A 17,920-nucleotide genomic window follows, 5' to 3' on the forward strand; every position below is an offset into this window, starting at 1 on the left:
GTCGAAATGGAAACGGGCAGATACTGTAAATTATGAACGACTACACAGTGTTTGCCAGTTTTCTATTGATTAAACTCATTTTCAACCGAAACTAGTTGCAATATTTCATATAATGTAAAGTGTATCCGAATGTATATCACCGTAAGGCAACTACAGAGGTGATGATTAGTTAAAATCAACAAACTACAGTAGAAAAGATTCAGAAAATACGACGATAATTGCATCACTATGTCAGACTATTTACTCATTCAATGGTGCAACGAAAATGTTGTTTACGCAGAATTTTAACGATAAAAAATGATTCTATTCAAATAATTTTGCAAATAAATTAAGTCTATATTTAATAAAACCTAGGTGAAGGTCAAGACTTTATTTAAATATCAGTAATAAATTCCCTTCCTGTAAACTGTTCCTGATGAATATCAGATAAATGTTTCAAAGTCTCGGTGTATTTCATTTGCCGAACTTAAATCTAGAAAACATCACCGGCTCGCTGACAGATTTTGCAAAAAACACTTTAAACTACGGAGTCACTTGCGTAACGAAACTTGGCTGTAACGGACCCGCAAATGCCAGAATAGCAGCGAGGGAGAAGTTTGTAGCGATATTGCTCTCGCAAAGCGAAACCATGCAAGAAATATATTATCTCTCGCAGATATCTGGCCCTGATTTTTATTGCAATTTGAAGAAGTTCTCGCTTTATACCTCGCATTAGCACCTTATCTTGTTTCCAGTGTGAGCGCGCGATTCAAACATGGTTTCTTAGATTTATACGGTAGAGAAGGGGGAAATAATCAAAGTTTTCTTGCAGATTTACCAAGACCACCTTCAATATGGCAGGAATCCGGAGCAGGCTGCAGTTTAGATTCCATGATTCGTCAAACTTTCAGCTTCTCTAAATTTTCCTTTTCCCGTGACAATACAATGGAGTCCTATATTTGAAATATCAAAATTCTTCACCTCGTACCCCTAATTCTTTCACTATAGCTGTCATTCTTATATCACGCTTTGAAATATTTTAAAATAATAAAGCCTCCGAACAACGGTCATTGATGGAACATAAACACTGCCGTTGTCTGGAGATCATTCTGCATGCAGGTTCCTAATAGCAAAACGATAAAACGTACAGTACAATACATAAAGATATTGGGAAATTCCCGACTAATCGAAAGAAACTTTGCTTTTTATGTTTTATTTTTTAATTCGTGTTTCAACACTGAAGATACTTAATACGTTATCATCTTTAATATGCTAAATTACGGTTATAAAGAAAAGTTGACAACAAAAAGGCGTGGTTGTCCAAGCGAGAATCTAAACTGTCCTTGCGACATCCATGTTTCTATACCTCAATTTCTTCACAGCCTACGTGATTAAAATTATCAAGCGTATTGCACGGTAGGCAGGTATGAAATCAAAGGAAGGGGTGAGGAACTCGTAAAAAAGTTCGGTTCTACAGTGGTGGGGATTAAATTAAATCATTACTTGATTAAACTATTTGGCTAACAATACGATTCTTGCAGAAATTTACTCATCAAAGGAAGAGTGAAATTAACCGCTATAATGTAAACAGATCGATCTATTCTGGCAGTCTGAAGTAATTTATTGTTCTTTAGAAGGCCCCGGGGGGCATCGTCGAACTTCTAAACGTAACAACGAGGTTTTTGCAAGAGAATGAAAATTGGCAATCATTTCAACCCTGCCGTAATTCTACCCACGTGTAATTTGTTGTTTATCACAATGAATATAGTTATTACAAGTGTGCCTGAAGCTAAACAGTTTAGCCTTGAAAACGAAATAATGGTTAGGTTACGAGACGTCCCCCCAGACCCTTCATTAATGTACTTTTTCAAGGCTAAATATTCGTAAAGTCAATTGTTTACGGTACTGCTATTCTGAATATGAAAGTTCTATCACTTACAAATTGTTCTGCTCTCGACAGCGAAGTTTTTGTACAAACTATCCAGAAAAAGCTGTTAAACAACGATTGTAAAGATTAAACACTTAACACTAAAAAAAATGAATAAATAACAAAATAAAGGAGAAAGAGTGTTACATTTGATAACAATTAACTTTAATTTCTTTTGTTCTTGAAAAAAAGCCATAAAGATCCAATAAAAATGAGTTTAAAATCAGCAGTTTACAGACACTGGAGATGCGACAAAATCAAGTAACGGTCCTTTCAAAATTGAGAAGAAAGCTTAGTGGATAAAAAAAAAATCCAAATAGCCAGTCTCCCCCTCTCTCGGTACTGAAATCGCTACGTTCTTTCCTCACATAGTAGCTGCACTTTTGATTTTTTTAAAAGAAAAACCAGCACTCCTCATTGGTCAACAAAATTAAAAATGAACTTTGTACGGAGAAAATTCTAATATTCGTATTTCTCATTGGCTCGTCTTGTTATCTGATCAGCCATTGACCCGATGACATCTGGATTTCTTCAGAATTAGTTTTTTTTTTTTTAATTTTCCTTTTTAACTTTTACGTTGATGGTTCCTTCGCCACTCTACAAGTCTCGTGATTCATTAATTGAATAACTTCGGTGAGAAGAGATGCTTCAAATTCACGTAAGATGTTTTTTTTTCTGACGTATCAGTAACCTCAGATTGAGTTTAGAAATTATAACGAGTTTACTGTAATATATAAAGAACAGGAAGAAACAGCAACGTCGTTCACTTAAGAGTTGGCTACGTAGAAGTCATATAAAATTGAAATCGCAATGACGCGGTGTATAAAACACAGCTGAGCATTATAATACATGTTAATTGGATTTAAGCACGTTTGCATACGAATGTTGATAAATTAGTAATTAAAATATCTTAATTTAACTTCAGACATGCTAAGAGCAGAGTCATAGCAACTAAACTAATTATATTTAATAAATACGGAAACTAACAGCCAACGTGGTTTACAGGAAATGTAACTGTTATTCAATGTATTAAAAATTTAAAAAACGCTTCAATTAATCAAAAATACTGTTTTAATAAAGCGCAAAAAGCTCTTTACGTACGAGCTGGAAATGAAAGCAGAGAGTAACGTGGGAAAATAAGTCACACCCATCTTTAAAAGTATGAACGTTTATAGTAGATAAGAATAAGCAAAACATATTCTAACAAAGAAAACAGGCACGGAAAGTGAAGTTAATACTAATATGCTACTGCTAAAATTAAATAAGTATCGAAATGGATTAATTTACATAAAATCCGAGCCATCTCGTATAATTAAGTACATAAAAATTCACACAAATCTCTCCTAAAACCTGAAATATATGATAAATTTCTCACCTCTTAAATTCCGAGTAACAAATGTGAAGATTAAAACGCAGAATTAACGTGACAATTTTTAAAAAAATCTTATCTTAGGAACAAGAGCGGAATTACCGCATTGTCGATAACACAAGAGAGTTGAAATTACTTCTCTATTGTCGACAGAAAACAACTGACTGGATGTTTAGAAGCGATATTTATTCTTAATTGGTTATAAACTTTCTCACACTGAAATTGGATAAGGTGCGGCGAACTTCGTCTTCCCTCTCCTGTAAAGTTGTTTATATTCAAGGTGTTATATTATATGCAAGAAAAATATAAATATCGTATTGTCTCTGTAACGTTAAACAATTTGAAATATTATATATCTGTAAGGAGTGTACGTTATATAAAAAGAATTTATTCAAAAATAATCGGATTTACTTTATAAGAAAATTAAATTAAAATATCTTTAGATGATTAGGCGAAAAAAAAATGGTTCACTTCAAATTTCATTTGCTCACCTATAAAAGGAACGTTATATTCTGTTCAAATTTAAACTTGAATACTTAAATTAATGGCGAATACAGAGCTACAATGTCCAAACTGTGGCTTAACCTCGAAAAGACAGAGCCGAAGAAGTTAAATGATAGTTAAGTGTTATTAAGTGATATTTACTATAGAATAGTGTAACTATATCATATATTTATACTGTAAATAGATGAGGCTCTCCAATAGGCATTCCAAATGTGGCTCGTGTGAATTTCTGATAGGTAGTGTATGGCCCCTATCGTGACAAGGTTTGGCCACTCCTTATATATAATTTAAATCAACGAAATTAAGATTTCAAACTTGTGCAATGAGTATAAAACCAAGCTGTTATCAACAGGAAATATTTACACAAGCTTAAACGTAGACCGTTAGAGAAAATAGAAGATAAAATGTATTTTAAATCCTTGTTAAAATGCCGAAAGATACCAACTTAACAGATGCCATTACGAGAAAGTATCGGTCCAAAGTCCAGTTTTTTTTCCTGTTATATATTCAAAATTTAAAAGTTCCTATAGGAGAATTGTTTTAAAAATCGAACGATATTTCTACATTTTAAATATAAGAAAATTCACTGTTAAGAAATTGAAAAATCAATAGAAGAATATAACAGACGTTTCTTGATACTCGAAAGAGTATCAATTAGAAAGTACTGTACATCGACACTTTCATTCGAACCACTGTGGTCTAGAGAGTAAGACAGTAAGAGACATTTCAGTAAGAACATTTACACTATCTACTACAAAATTAACTACGAAAAATATATTTATCGTAAAAATAACTATAAATCTAGAAATTTATTATGGAACTAACAACTAAATTTCACAGAAATAAAAAACCAAATTCGGATAGAATCTGGCGAACTTATCTGGGGCTTTCATACTAATCGGGTGATCTTTCAGTCGAAAGAACCTGTTGGAATGGAAATAGAAAATCCCAAGGAATACCCCTCTATATAAAACTGGCGTAATCGAACGAATCGATCTAGGCAATGGAAAAGACAGGAAGTTGGAATAACTACGCGCTTGAATCGTTGTGCTCGGTCGTCCAGTGTTGTTCTCATTTATACTCTGTCCAACTTTCTTCTATTTCCATATTAGGTTTAAATAAGTATCAAAGTATCGCATTTCCCTTCTCCTTATACGCACGCAAACTATCAGGTATAATATCAAATTTCTTTTTTCAAGAAGGTTCCCCATCCTACCGATAGGGAAGCTTCTTCTTGGGGTGCTTCTTCATTAGGGTGCTACTTTTAGTCCCGGAACGAAGTAAACTATTACCATTTATATACTTATATCTTCAGCTTTTAGATAAGTTTTTATTCAATTTTGATTTTTTAAAAAATGAAACTTAATCTTTTCCCGAAATTGATGTTTAATGTAGGCTAATTGTTGAATTTTGAGAACAAACTTTGATCGAGTCAAACCATTTTTACAGTTCATTTCCGAAGATGATTCGAAATTCTCGATACGACAGCCTGATGTATACCTAATATAAATATTTTTGAATTTAATATAAAACATCGTTAGTGTATCTCCGATATCGTAAAAAGTTATCAGAAACTGCTGGCCAAGGATCTCTCCTAGGGTCTTCCCCGGAGAACCACCTCCTTGGCCTAGCGCCCGCGTGTTGCGTTGCCATATCTCATCAATACTTTACTCGAAATATTATTTTTATCAAATTGTAGGAGGAAATTTGATAAGTTTAACATAAAGATATGAATTTTCACAAATATCAAATGACGCATTGGATTATTATTACTCATCCACAAAGTTCAATGTTTATTGTCTGATGAAACATCAATCACTCATTGCATCTATTACGGCTAATCTTATTTATTTGAGTGATTAAAAGTAATAAAAATCGAATTAATCCTTTGAGAAATCTGTTTATTATAAAACGAACATTGAGATTTCAGTAACAGAGAAAGATATTTTATACTAAAAATTGTACTGACTACAAATTGATTTTCCTTTCACGTTAAAATTTTCAGCTTGCAAGTTGATAAAATTCTCATTGTAAAGCTTTTTTTTTAATAGTGAAATTTATCACGAAGTAAATCCATACACAATGTTAATACCATTCCGTGATTATTATACACAGCACAGTTATGTATTTAGAAAATTCCTTACACATACACAATGTTTTTGTAATCACAATCTTAACGAAATATTGAATAATATATCGTTTCGATAACGGAAAGTGACACTTTAACATGAAATATTTTGATTAAAATAAATCCACTTGCGTTACAGTTTAAGTGCTTACCTTCAGTGATACGGCACCGATCTGTAATAAGAGGCGTACGGATTTAAAATATTTATATAAACGAGCAATTCTTTGTGACATCGTCGCAATGGCGGGTTGAGATTTTTTTTTTCAAATTGCAGCCCATTTGTTAAGTAAAAAGTACAACACGTAATCATTTATGAAGAATTATGTAAATCTTGCAAGAATTCGTCACTCATATTTTGCATTATCTCTAAAAGGGTCTAAGGCAGGCCTGGCCAACCCAAATTGTTTCGCGGGCCACTTTGATCACGCGTAACATTACGGTGGGCCCCAATTTAGGCAAACAAGCTTTTAAAAAAGTAAAACAAATACAAAATGAATAAGATTTTATTGTTATACCAAGAGTTCGTACTCGCACTTGCGCATTATAACAATGACACGTGCAAATTTCCATTTATTTAATTGTTTTGGTATACACATAACGGGAAACAAAAGTTTTAATAGATATATAATATCGCTTAGATTTTATCGCAAGAACCTTTCTATATTTTCTAGAATGTCACGAGTTAAACGACACACTCATTAGATTATGTAATTCTGCTATTTACATTGTTTTTTTTATTCACATTAACAGCAAAGTACAGTATTCCCAAATCGGGAATTTGACACTTAAAAAAACTTTTTTTGATAAATTTAAATTCAGCAAAGAGATGACTTGATGTGAAGTTTTATCGATATTCTCGGATTAAGAGATTTTTTTATCCTTAATTTTCGCTGTTTCCCGTAATTACCATATTGTAAAACTCAACGAGGACACTCCTCCAGCCAACCCAATACTCACACACTCTCAAACCATATTCTTGAAGCTTTGCTAGACGTTGATTTAAAAAAAAAAATCAGAGGGGATCATAAAATAATGCGGTGAATAAAGTGTGTATTTCTAAAACTGACACGATAACCTAATTTAAGCAAGCAAATGCTTCGATGAAACTACGTGGATAAACTAGATCATAAACAGTAAACACGCGACAAAAAACTAAACGCTACATGCCATCCACGTGTGATCCGATAAGACATTAAGATTGATTGAATAAGTCAATTCAACACACGGGCGAGCTGCCAAGGGTTGCTGACTATTACATAAATCCATTCCAATGTTTAAAATCAAGAGTTACACTTAAGAATAAATACATAAATCATAAAAGTCTGTTCTAATTTTCACTGAAATTTATTGTATTCAATGCAGTATCAATTATCCGGACGTTAATTATTCGGACTGTCCTCCACATTGTTAAAATTGGCATGTACTACAGTACTGTATATGCATGAAGAATAATTTTTTAACGGTAGAAAATTAAATATATTCATTTTTAGGTACATGTATTTCCGCCATTAATATTTTATTTTTACATAAATTATATACACGCGTACATAACGGGGTAGAATATATATATCTCAAGCAAAATTTCTAATTATCCGGATGCAAAGTCCCAATTAATTTGGATAATTGGAGTTTTAGTGTATAGATCTGTATCAAACTAAGAAAATATCATGCCCATTCAATTTTCTAAAACAAAAATTAATGAATTTTTTTTCTGTAACAGGAAATAGTTAAATGAACCAGTTATCGCTTAAAACTATATATATGCATGTGAGCAAATACCCGACGCCTTGTTGGTTAAACACACCTACAATAAGTTCGAAAGCACCGTTCTCACGCTTTTGTCATAATGACGTGAGGGAGATAACTTGATCTCACGTCTCACTTCACTGGTGTGATGATGATAGCCATTCAGTCATTCTCGACCTTTGGCGACACTGTAGACAAGCTTCCTCCAAGCTCTCCGATCTTGAGCCTTCTCCTTAAGCTTTCCAATGATCATTTCTGTGTCATTTTTGATGATATCTACCCATCGAGTCGTTTGACGGCCAGGTCTTCTTTTGCCGCTGACTAATCCAAGCATCGTGGACTTTTCAAGGGTATTAGCACGCCTGACATGACCAAAATATGTGAGCCCGAATCTGTTAATTATGCCCTCCAGTGATAAACCTGGTTTTATGTGGTTTGTTGAACCACAAAACCAGGTTTATCACTGGAATCTTTGTTGGTAATCTTTGCTGTCTAGGGTATGAGTAACAACCTGTGTCAGCATCACATCTCAAAAGGCATCTATAGTCCTCCTGTCTGCCTTCCCACAGTCCAATTCTCAGATCCATAAATGGTTATTGGGAAAACAAGAGCTTGGCCTATTCTGCACTTGGTTTTGATGCTGATGTCCCTGACCTTCCTGATTTTTTCACTCTCATCATTCTGCTTCTACTTAAAGCTATTTTCTTAATTTCTGGGTTCATTTCTCCATCACTGTTTGAGCCAAGAAAAATAAAATCCTGTACACATTTTATGGTCTCATTGTTGATTTTTTATTGAACTTGGCCATTACTGGATGTGGTCATGACAGTCTTTCTCACATTTAGATATAAGCCCATCTTTTCACTTTCAGCCGTGAACATCATAATCAGTTTTAAATCGCTCTCTGACTCAGTAAGCAGCGTAGTATCATCAGCATAACGGAGATTATTGATGATCCTGCCGCCTATCCTCACTCTGATCTCCAGTCTGTTGACGTCCAATTTCGGCTTGATTACCTCCGCATACGCATTACCGCCGTCGGACAAGAAAGGTGAAAGAACACCTCTGCGATCACCTTTGTTGATCTGAATCTAATCTGTGTTTCCGTATGGTGTTTTCACTGTTGTGTCTTGTCCAGTGTACAGTGACTATCAGTCTGATTAAATACATCGATACTCCCATCTCTTGTAGTGCTTGCCAGAGCGTGTGTGCGACACAATCGAAAGCTTTGCTGTAGTCAATGAAACAAAACTGTTCAGATAAATGTTCGAGCTTTTTCCACGATCCAGCGCAAGTCTGCAATGTGGTCGCGCGCACCACGTCCGTGCCAAAATCCTGCCTGGACATCAGGAAGTGCAGTTTCCATTACTGGTCTTATTCTTTCAGAATAATTTTGAGTAAGATCTTACTTGCGTGTGGAATAAGAGCGATTGTGCGGTAGTTAGAGAATTCTCTAGCGTCACCCTTCTTGGGCAAAGGAATAAATACTGATCTTTTTCAGTCCTGTAGCCATTGCCCTAACTTCCAGCCTGGCACAGGACAGTGATGATTTTCGTTGGAACTGGTTGCTATAGCTCCGGCGGTATATTATCTATGCTTGCTGTTTTGTTACTTGTTAGCTAATTGTTTTCGCGCCTTTACGACTTTGACTCTAGAATGGAGGGTTCAAAATCCATGAGGTCGTTTAAATGTGAAAAACTAGATTCGTTTCCATGAGTACAACTCCTCAGCATATTTCCCTCCATCTATCTTTGATCTTGATACTCTGTTGGTCTTCAAGTTCTTTCCCTTTCTTGTCTTTTATATAGCCTTTGTGGGCCATAAAGAGTTTACGAGTCCTCTTAACTCGTGCAAAGAGTCCGGGTATAGCCTTTCGTGCTATCCTCCTCAAGCTGCTTACAGCATATATTCCAATCTAGCTGCCCATTGAAATTCAGCATTCAATCTTCTTACTCCATTCCCTATTACCACTAGTTTTAGCTGCTCTTCTTTGATCAGCTATGCTGAGGATTTGATCATGGGCGTAGCCAGGAAGGGGCATAAGTGGGCACGGCTCCCCAGTTAACCTCGTACCCCTCCCCAGAAAATTACAGCCTCTACTGGGTCCCCCATAACAAAACCCTGGTTACGCCAATGGGTTTGATTGAAAACAAACACGATCTCCTATTTGGCTGTCTCAATCACTGTCATCTTTATTTCTTTCCACAATGTCTCGAACTGCTTATCTACTGTAACAAGTAAATCAAAAACATTTTTTTACTTCAATATTGTGTCATGGGTGTTCTGAAAGTGTCGAATCTTGCTGTTGTCATGCCTTTGTTGATGATGCAGGAGCGAATTGTGGATCTGATTTTGACTGCTAGGCGCTCACAATTCGCTCCTAGAAAAGTTTTAGTTGCAGTGACCGAGCTCAGTCAGCGCTAACTGTGTAGAATGTAGTCAATCTGATTTCGGGAGAGCCCGTTGGGAGAAGTCCAAGTATATTGTACATACGACGTTTAAGTTGCTTGAACCGTGTTTGTTATTTTGAGACTATTTTCTTCGCAGTACCGGATCAGACGATCACCGGCTACATTTCTTTCTCTTAATCCAAATTTACCTGTGATACTGCCTTCTGGTTGACTGCCGACTTTGGGGTTGAAATCACTCATAATTTAGATGAATTGCCGAAAAAGATGACATTTGACATTTTGAACCTCTGCATAGAAGCTCTCAATAGCGAGGTTGCGGCCGAAGTTTTAAACGCGAAAACGTGTACGTCGGACGTTCAGCGCCGCTTTCCTGTAAGCCTAGAAGTTTAACAATGGCGTTTGGAAAGTCAGTGGAATCATGCTCGACATTCCAAACTCCATTTTCAAACTGTATCTACTGTAACAAGTAGATCAAAAACATGTTTTTACTTCAATATTGTGTCATGGGTGTTCTGAAAGTGTCGAATCTTGTGGCTTACAGGAAAGCGGCACTGAACGTCAGACTTTCACGTTTTCGCATTTAAAACTTCGGTCTCAACCTCGCTAATAACTTCTGGATCTGTGTCAGCCGTGGGGGCATAGTTGTATGATTATAATGTTCATAGGCTTGCCATGATTCGCTCATTGATCGTTCTGAAGCTTTCGACTGTTCTTGATGCCAACTTGTTCAGTATCAATGCTACTCCATACCTTTTGATTACGTTCTGTCCAGAGTAGTATACTGTGATATCATCTGATTTAAAGTACCTATTTCCTGTCCAATGGAGCTCGCTGATTCCGAGAATGTCGATGTTAGCTTCTTCATTTCGTGTTTTAAAACGTCCAATTTGCCGATATTCATGTCCCTCACATTCCATATTGCCAATTTGTGAGATTTTGTACAGTTCAGACTTTTCCTTTTGTCACAAGGCGTATCAGTATCTGGGCTTCCCGAAGGTCCCCCCCCAGACACTACTACTTGCAATAGCCATTGGTCCCAGTAGCTTTTGGAATATCCTCTGGTCTGGGGTCCTACCAATAGATACCATACTTCATATGCTAGAGCCTTTCCATAGAGTTTCTAAGGCAAGGTTTTTTAACAGAGTAGGTTGACAGGTTCCCTAACCCTCCCCATTTATCCAGACTTGGGACTGGATGTGGAGGGATTACCCCACAGAGCTAGGAGATAACTGATCTCTTGCTGAAGTGAAGTAGACGAAGTGAACATGGTTGATCTCACGTCTCGACTGGTTTAGGACACAACAACTCGCAACTGTAAACGACACTACTTCCAACTCCTTTAGCAGCTTTCATTCTGTTGCTAGAGATCGTATTCGGGTCGTCGTAAAGGGTTTCCCCCATTTCCATGCCGGAACTATCACTTCCTCTAGTGTTTATTTGCTTGCGAATTCCCCGGGGTGAAAAAGCCCGTAATTAGGGAGAGGTGTTTTTGCGCTCGGGAGTTGGGACATCTGACTAATTGATCCCACTTGACGTTTAAAGTAGTTTTCCTCCTTTGTTCATTTAAATTCTAAATTACTTGTTTATAAATTTTGGCTTCGTCAGCCACATTTCCTGGTATATTTTCCCACAATGACACAGTCTCTCCTACTTCGAGTTTGGCATCGTTTACAACTGTTTTTCACAGAGAAAGAGACCGAAAACACGTAAACAAGTGAAGGTGTTTCGGACCTCACAAGTATAATACTACTAGTATATTATTTATATAAATAAATTTGTCTACAGCAGTGGTTCTCAAGTACAGATACTACACATGAATTATGAAAAAAATTTTTATTTAAACGTGCTATTCTCCTAAATAGCAGAGGATGCCGGCACATGGTTTTAGGCTGAAAGACAAGTAACTGTAAAGTCTGCATTCAAATTTTATAGTCAATACGAATGGCTCAGAAGCCAATTAATATTTTCTGACTGATGACTGGTCATGGCCTTATAAATTGCCCTAACAGAGTAACTGCAAATCGCATTTGTTTAGTAATAAAAGTGAACTGAATATAAACGAAGAAAAAGATACCATACACTAAAAGTCACACCAGGTATCAAAAGTGGTAAGAATAAGAATATTTTCACAGCAATCACCAAAACGAAGCCGAATTTTCGAAAAGAAAAATCATTTTGCCGTCAGAAGCGGGAATAAAATGTAATTAAGTTATATTAAATACAAACAAAAGATGCAACTAACGCAATTCGACTAGTCATTTTATTAACTGTACATCAAATGAAATCTTAAAATATGCAGTGTCATTACAACACTTGCGAAGTGAAAGTTGAGGAAAATGACTCCAAAGGATTCAATTCAACGACAAAGGAGTTGGTAAGTTTATTGGCAAAGTAGTCAGTGAATCGAAGAATAAGTTCTTTTTACATCTTATGTTTAGATGAATGTAACGATATAAACACGGTCAAATCTTGGTATGTGCGAGATACTAACAACTTATTGATAAAAAAAGTTTAACTTTTTATCAAAGTAACATAGAATTACCGTAGGAATAATAACAACAATCTATCAGTAACTATTGATAATTAGCTAAATTTCATGGCCAATTTTATAACCATCAGATACCGAGCGCTTGTCTACAAAAGTGCCTCTCAAAGAGTTCTTTCTGGCGCATTTAATTAAAAAAAAGTGTTTATGACCTCGACTTTTTACTTTGAATTTATTACGTAGTATCGTATTTCTATAGAACATTTAACTTAAAAAATTAATTGGCATTTACAGTTTAACAAACAGTTTATTCTCACGCTCACATGAAATGATTACAGTATAAGTAACATAGTTAAGATGTTTATCACATTATCATTGGCTACCGAGTTAATCGAAATAATCATTACAAACATTCTTATGGTAACATTAGATTGGATTGATAGAATAAGTCAATGCAACATAAGGACGATCTGCCAAAACATTGCCTCCCGGGGAAACCTTGTGGAAACTGCCCACTATTTAGGTGTTAGACTCGAAGAAAAACCGGAAAACTCCACATAGCTGGTATCCTTTATTAAAGCAGTTAAAACTTCTTATACACGTGAAGTAGTTTTAATTAACCAGGGGATTAAAGGCGTTGGCGCAATTAATAAGCAAGGGATACCTGTACTATAAGCGTTTACCCGTGGACTACTACATTAACATTGTTTATTAGTGCTTAAACTGTTCAGTGCAAAGAAAACTAACGTTTTTAAATTCATAAGAAACGTTTAATTTTTTGAATTTAAACTGAATTCATTATAAAAACAAACAATAAGTATTAACAATTGTTTTAAAAATATTTTAAAATGTACGGCGGTTCTTCGTTTTATAAAAAAAATTTGTAATTTTATTACAAAGTTTGATGATATTACAACCAAGGTATCGAATTTAACACCAATCTTTGTGATTAATATCGTCACAAAACAATATACAGCGTGATATCAGTTAATAATACATTACACCGTATAATTATTAATAAATGATTTTTACACATTTCTAATTTGTAACTTTCTATTAGAAAAAAAAAACCCAAAAAACTACGTGGCCAGCCTATTGAGGTGTTAAGTGGTTTATCCACAATCATCATGTCTACTAATGACCGTATGATATATATATATTATATATAATCGAAGCTAACTAGAATTATTTCACTATTCTGCCCACTACTTTGATTTTATTCAGAAAATGTTTGATAAACTTTGAAGGTACTGAATACTTAAAAAAAAAATATTAATAACGTGCAGTGAAATAAAACCCATAAGAAAGCGAGTCCTTCGGGCCCTAGTCAGGTATATCCAGGCGTTAATATAGATATTTTATAACCCCCAAATCTTTTATCTTAATACTGTGAAGCTCGAAATTCATATCTTCTGCGTACCGTACATACCGTATTTATTTTTACATTTAACACACTTAAAAATTATCGTTCACATTTCGAAGGAGTTAAAAATGTTAAATTAGGTGTAAATATTGAGTAGGTCAATTAAAACATCTAGAATTAAAGAGTATATTATTAAACTACTATCCTTGAAACTACAATTACGTAAAGTACTTAAAAAACTAGTTTAATTATTAAAACATCGATGAACCGTTACGTAACATTTGACCTTGGTGTTCACTTCCGTTATATAAATATTGAAAACATTTAGATAAAAGTAGCTATCACAGGTTATATCTAGTATTGAAATTGCCAGGAAAAAAATTTTATCTCGCTCAGGGCTTTGAAAAGCTGACGATAAAATCCAGGAGTGACCTCATTAATTGACCTTAAAATTACATTTACCCGTAGATATAAATTACACCGAAACAAAAATGAATATAAATTACTTTCGCTCGTTCCTTTTACTATTTATTTTAAGAAAAGAAAAAGAGAGAGGGCATAAAGTATAATTTTAATGTATACCGGTCGATGTTTAAACGATTTCTGTCTCGTGTAACGTTTTTAAGTTCGCGAAAGTAATATAAAAGTGAAGCCAAGCTCAGAAGTGTGTATATTTATATAGATTAGGGGGGAAGTGTTCCGCTAACATATTGACCTCTAGAAACAACCAGGAACAAACAAGTCAATCGCCCTGTTCTAAATCCTTTTCACGACGTCCACCCCCACGTGTTTCCTTCCTTTCTCCTCTTGAAGACTTGCACTTCCCCTGCTCGCGCCGGAAAAACTGGTAACAAGGTACTTCCGGAACGCGACCATTCGTCACTTCCTCCACTCTTCCTTTCGAAAGCGGAAGTCGTATTTCTCTTCCTTTTATTACTTCTTTTATTTTTCACATTCATATTCGAGTCATAAACGTCTTCCACGTGAGTCGGCAGCCTTCAAAACCCTTTCTTGAAAATTTGAAACCTACCTTATCTGTGCAATCGTCCCATTGTCGAACCTTTGTTTATTTCAAATAAAACGGGGAGGTTTAGAAAACACCTTTGATCAATCAGTAGCAATAACGATTATGACACTCATAACTTTGTAGGCAATCGATTTAATTTATTCTTTGTTTCCACTTTCCTTATATACAGTTCTTCTGAAATTTTAGGTGACGACGACTTTAAATATATTTTTAAAGGCCTTTCTAGTAATTATTTTGTTACAGTTTAGTCCATAGAACTTATTTTCACACAACGTTACATCCAAACTTTGAAGTAACTGATATAAAGACAAATCTTATTCATCTACTTAAAAATAAATAAATAGTATTTACTACAGTCGAATCTCTAATAACGCCACCTCTAAACGGCGGCCATTTTTCAGGAACCATCTGTTTTGAAATGCATACAAAAACAACTTCCAAACAACGGTCATTTTTATGGCCGTTTGACTGTATATGCTAAAAATATCTTAGGAAATTATACAGAACGGCCGAAAAACCATTACAATACAATAACTAAATCGGGTTAGATTTACCTTAGGTAGCCAAAATGGCGGCTCGTCTCTAATTCCAGCAAACAGAAGGGATGCACGTTCTAACCTAACCTATTCTAATAATTTGGTTGGCAATAATTATGGTAATTTATTAGAATAGGTTAGGTTAGAACGTGCATCCCCATTTCCCTTCTGTTTGCTGGAATTAGAGACGAGCCGCCATTTTGGCTACCTAAGGTAAATCTAACCCTAAATCGCAATCTTATTCAATTATTTTAATAGATAAACTACGAGAACGGTTTAAAATGAAGCAAATTCTATTTCCTTCTGTTTACAGATGTTCTAAGGGTTCATAAGTGTACCTTCAATACGCTTAACCGACTTTTGATCCATTCTTTATGTAGACAGCGCTAGTTATAACGTTGATAATTGTATTCTTTAGAAAATAAATGCTTTAGTCCGACCGAAAAACAGTAAAACCCGACGAAAATGGTGTACCATATCGATCGATAGAACGTATATCAGTCGTAAGAAATACACATTTTATTGATTCTATGAAATAACTGCATCGATATCAATCTTTACAGTTGTGTAATTCACATTTTATCTAGAATATATCAATATAAAAGACAACACCGAACGATATCGCTTCGTATCTACAGCGAGTGAGTGGATAAACAAACCATTTCGTTATCATTTCTCATTTTTTATCTACGGCATCGCCTCTCACCACCCCTCTCTCCAAATCTCGCCTCTCCCCCTTTCTCACTCCAAATCTAAGATGTAGTTTCGCTATATTTTACATTCTCGATTACTGAACGACGTAAAATCGAAGAAGGAGACATTATTGATAGCGCTGAAAGCTAACATTACCGACACGAAAAATATTATATTTTAGCAATAAAGGAATTTCAATCGTCGAGAGTTCTATTCCTGGCAGTAAACAATAATAAACTGCACGCTAGTTATTTTTCCACAATACGAATGAACGATGTCAGTAGATAGCACGACGATGATAAATATATAATGCGCTCGCAACAGTCGTGCTATAACTGTTTGTATTTTCTATAATTTCGTATAAAATTTTAATTTCGAATCTAATATTTATATAATAATAATAATAATAATAATAATAGCGGATAGACAATAGTCGTAGAAAAAAAATAACGTACCCCTTCATTAGCATAAAACGATCGAATTTTATGCCCGTAAGCACCGTTCAAACACACCCGAACCTAATTTTAACAGGTGGGAGTTTCTGCTTCTCTCAGCTGTCCCCGTTATTGTTCATTTTAACAATAGTTGGACGACCTACTTCGTTAGTATTAACGCCAATTAAAGCCGAATCTATCCTTTTCAGTTTGAATAATAAAAGTGCATTAACTAATAAAATAAATTAATGAATGCAGTTATCTATTCTCCCCCTCTTTAAAGAGTAAACGTAATTTTAAGATCAGCATCCTCCTGTACAAAACAAAAACTAATAATAATAATAATGACGAAACTTACAAAGACAAACAAAACACTTAATAAAGTAATTACTTTAACACACAAAAAAATCCGTTCGAACTCATTCTAGAAACTTAATTACCTGAAAGAAGATGTAAATAAAACCTGTTATTTTCATACAAATAACCTTATATAACAATAAATTTCAGCTTAACTGATATTTGCACTTATTGGTCTAAGTTAGGAGGAGGAGGAGGAAGAGGAGGAGTGTTATCTTTCTATAAATCACGACGTAGAAGTTCATTCAAGGCTTTACTGTACGGTCGTAAGTAATAATTTATCTCGCAGAGGAAACAAAGTAGCACTATTTAATTTTTAACCCATTAATTAGAGGCAAGGAACAGTTTACTTAAGGACCAAGTTAATTAAAAAAATAAAATAAACGGGCAGTTCTTTTGAGATTCCACAAATACACCAACGGTTTATTTGTAAAAACAAGTCACTCATAACACTAAAACTATTGTTTAAAGTATAAAAAAAGTTATTCGATGTAGCTAAATAAAACGTTGTTTAGTCGTAAAATATTTGAAAACGAAGATAAAAATACTCGTTACATTAAAATTTAAACTCGAACCCTTCGTATACGGAAATACAGAATTTACACGCAAGCAAATATTTGTACGTATGTATATTTACAGTACATATACTATATTTGTATTCTTGTAAAATTGTAAGCTACTAAGATCACTCGTGGCGTGGGGGGAATGCCTAACTCCTACGTAAGATGTACAGTTTTTACTACTCAATTTAAAAGTTCTTATCTCCAAAAGACCTTCGTTACTTTATCAAGTATTTCGTTTCCGTAGACGTTACGATGTCGCAAACCCCCCCTCTTTTAATCAAGTAAAGAAACGAGGAAAAACAAAAATTTTCGTACCTTTGTTAAAGACAGAGAAGAAATTTCCCCTTCTTTAAAATTACTAAACTAAAAAAAATACAAATAAATACGTCGACACTTCG

The 17,920-nt window shown here is 34.8% G+C and overlaps 1 protein-coding gene across 4 annotated transcripts in view; it reads right to left on the reverse strand.

The window, feature by feature from the left end:
- The window catches only part of LOC136970614 (uncharacterized), a 62,837-nt gene that overhangs the window by 7,969 nt on the left and 36,948 nt on the right, over nt 1–17,920 (reverse strand). Inside the window, exon 1 of one of the 4 annotated variants that reach the window (XM_067265075.1) lies at nt 3,282–3,592. The exons of the other annotated variants lie outside the window; for them this stretch is intronic. The gene's annotated coding sequence lies outside the window, so the exon portion shown is untranslated. Of the gene's footprint in view, nt 1–3,281; nt 3,593–17,920 lie in introns of those variants that run through there. 4 annotated transcript variants of the gene reach the window in all.

Source organism: Centruroides vittatus, unplaced genomic scaffold, assembly GCF_030686945.1.
Source record: "Centruroides vittatus isolate TY-2023 unplaced genomic scaffold, ASM3068694v2 contig_1049, whole genome shotgun sequence".
Taxonomy (NCBI): domain Eukaryota; kingdom Metazoa; phylum Arthropoda; class Arachnida; order Scorpiones; family Buthidae; genus Centruroides; species Centruroides vittatus.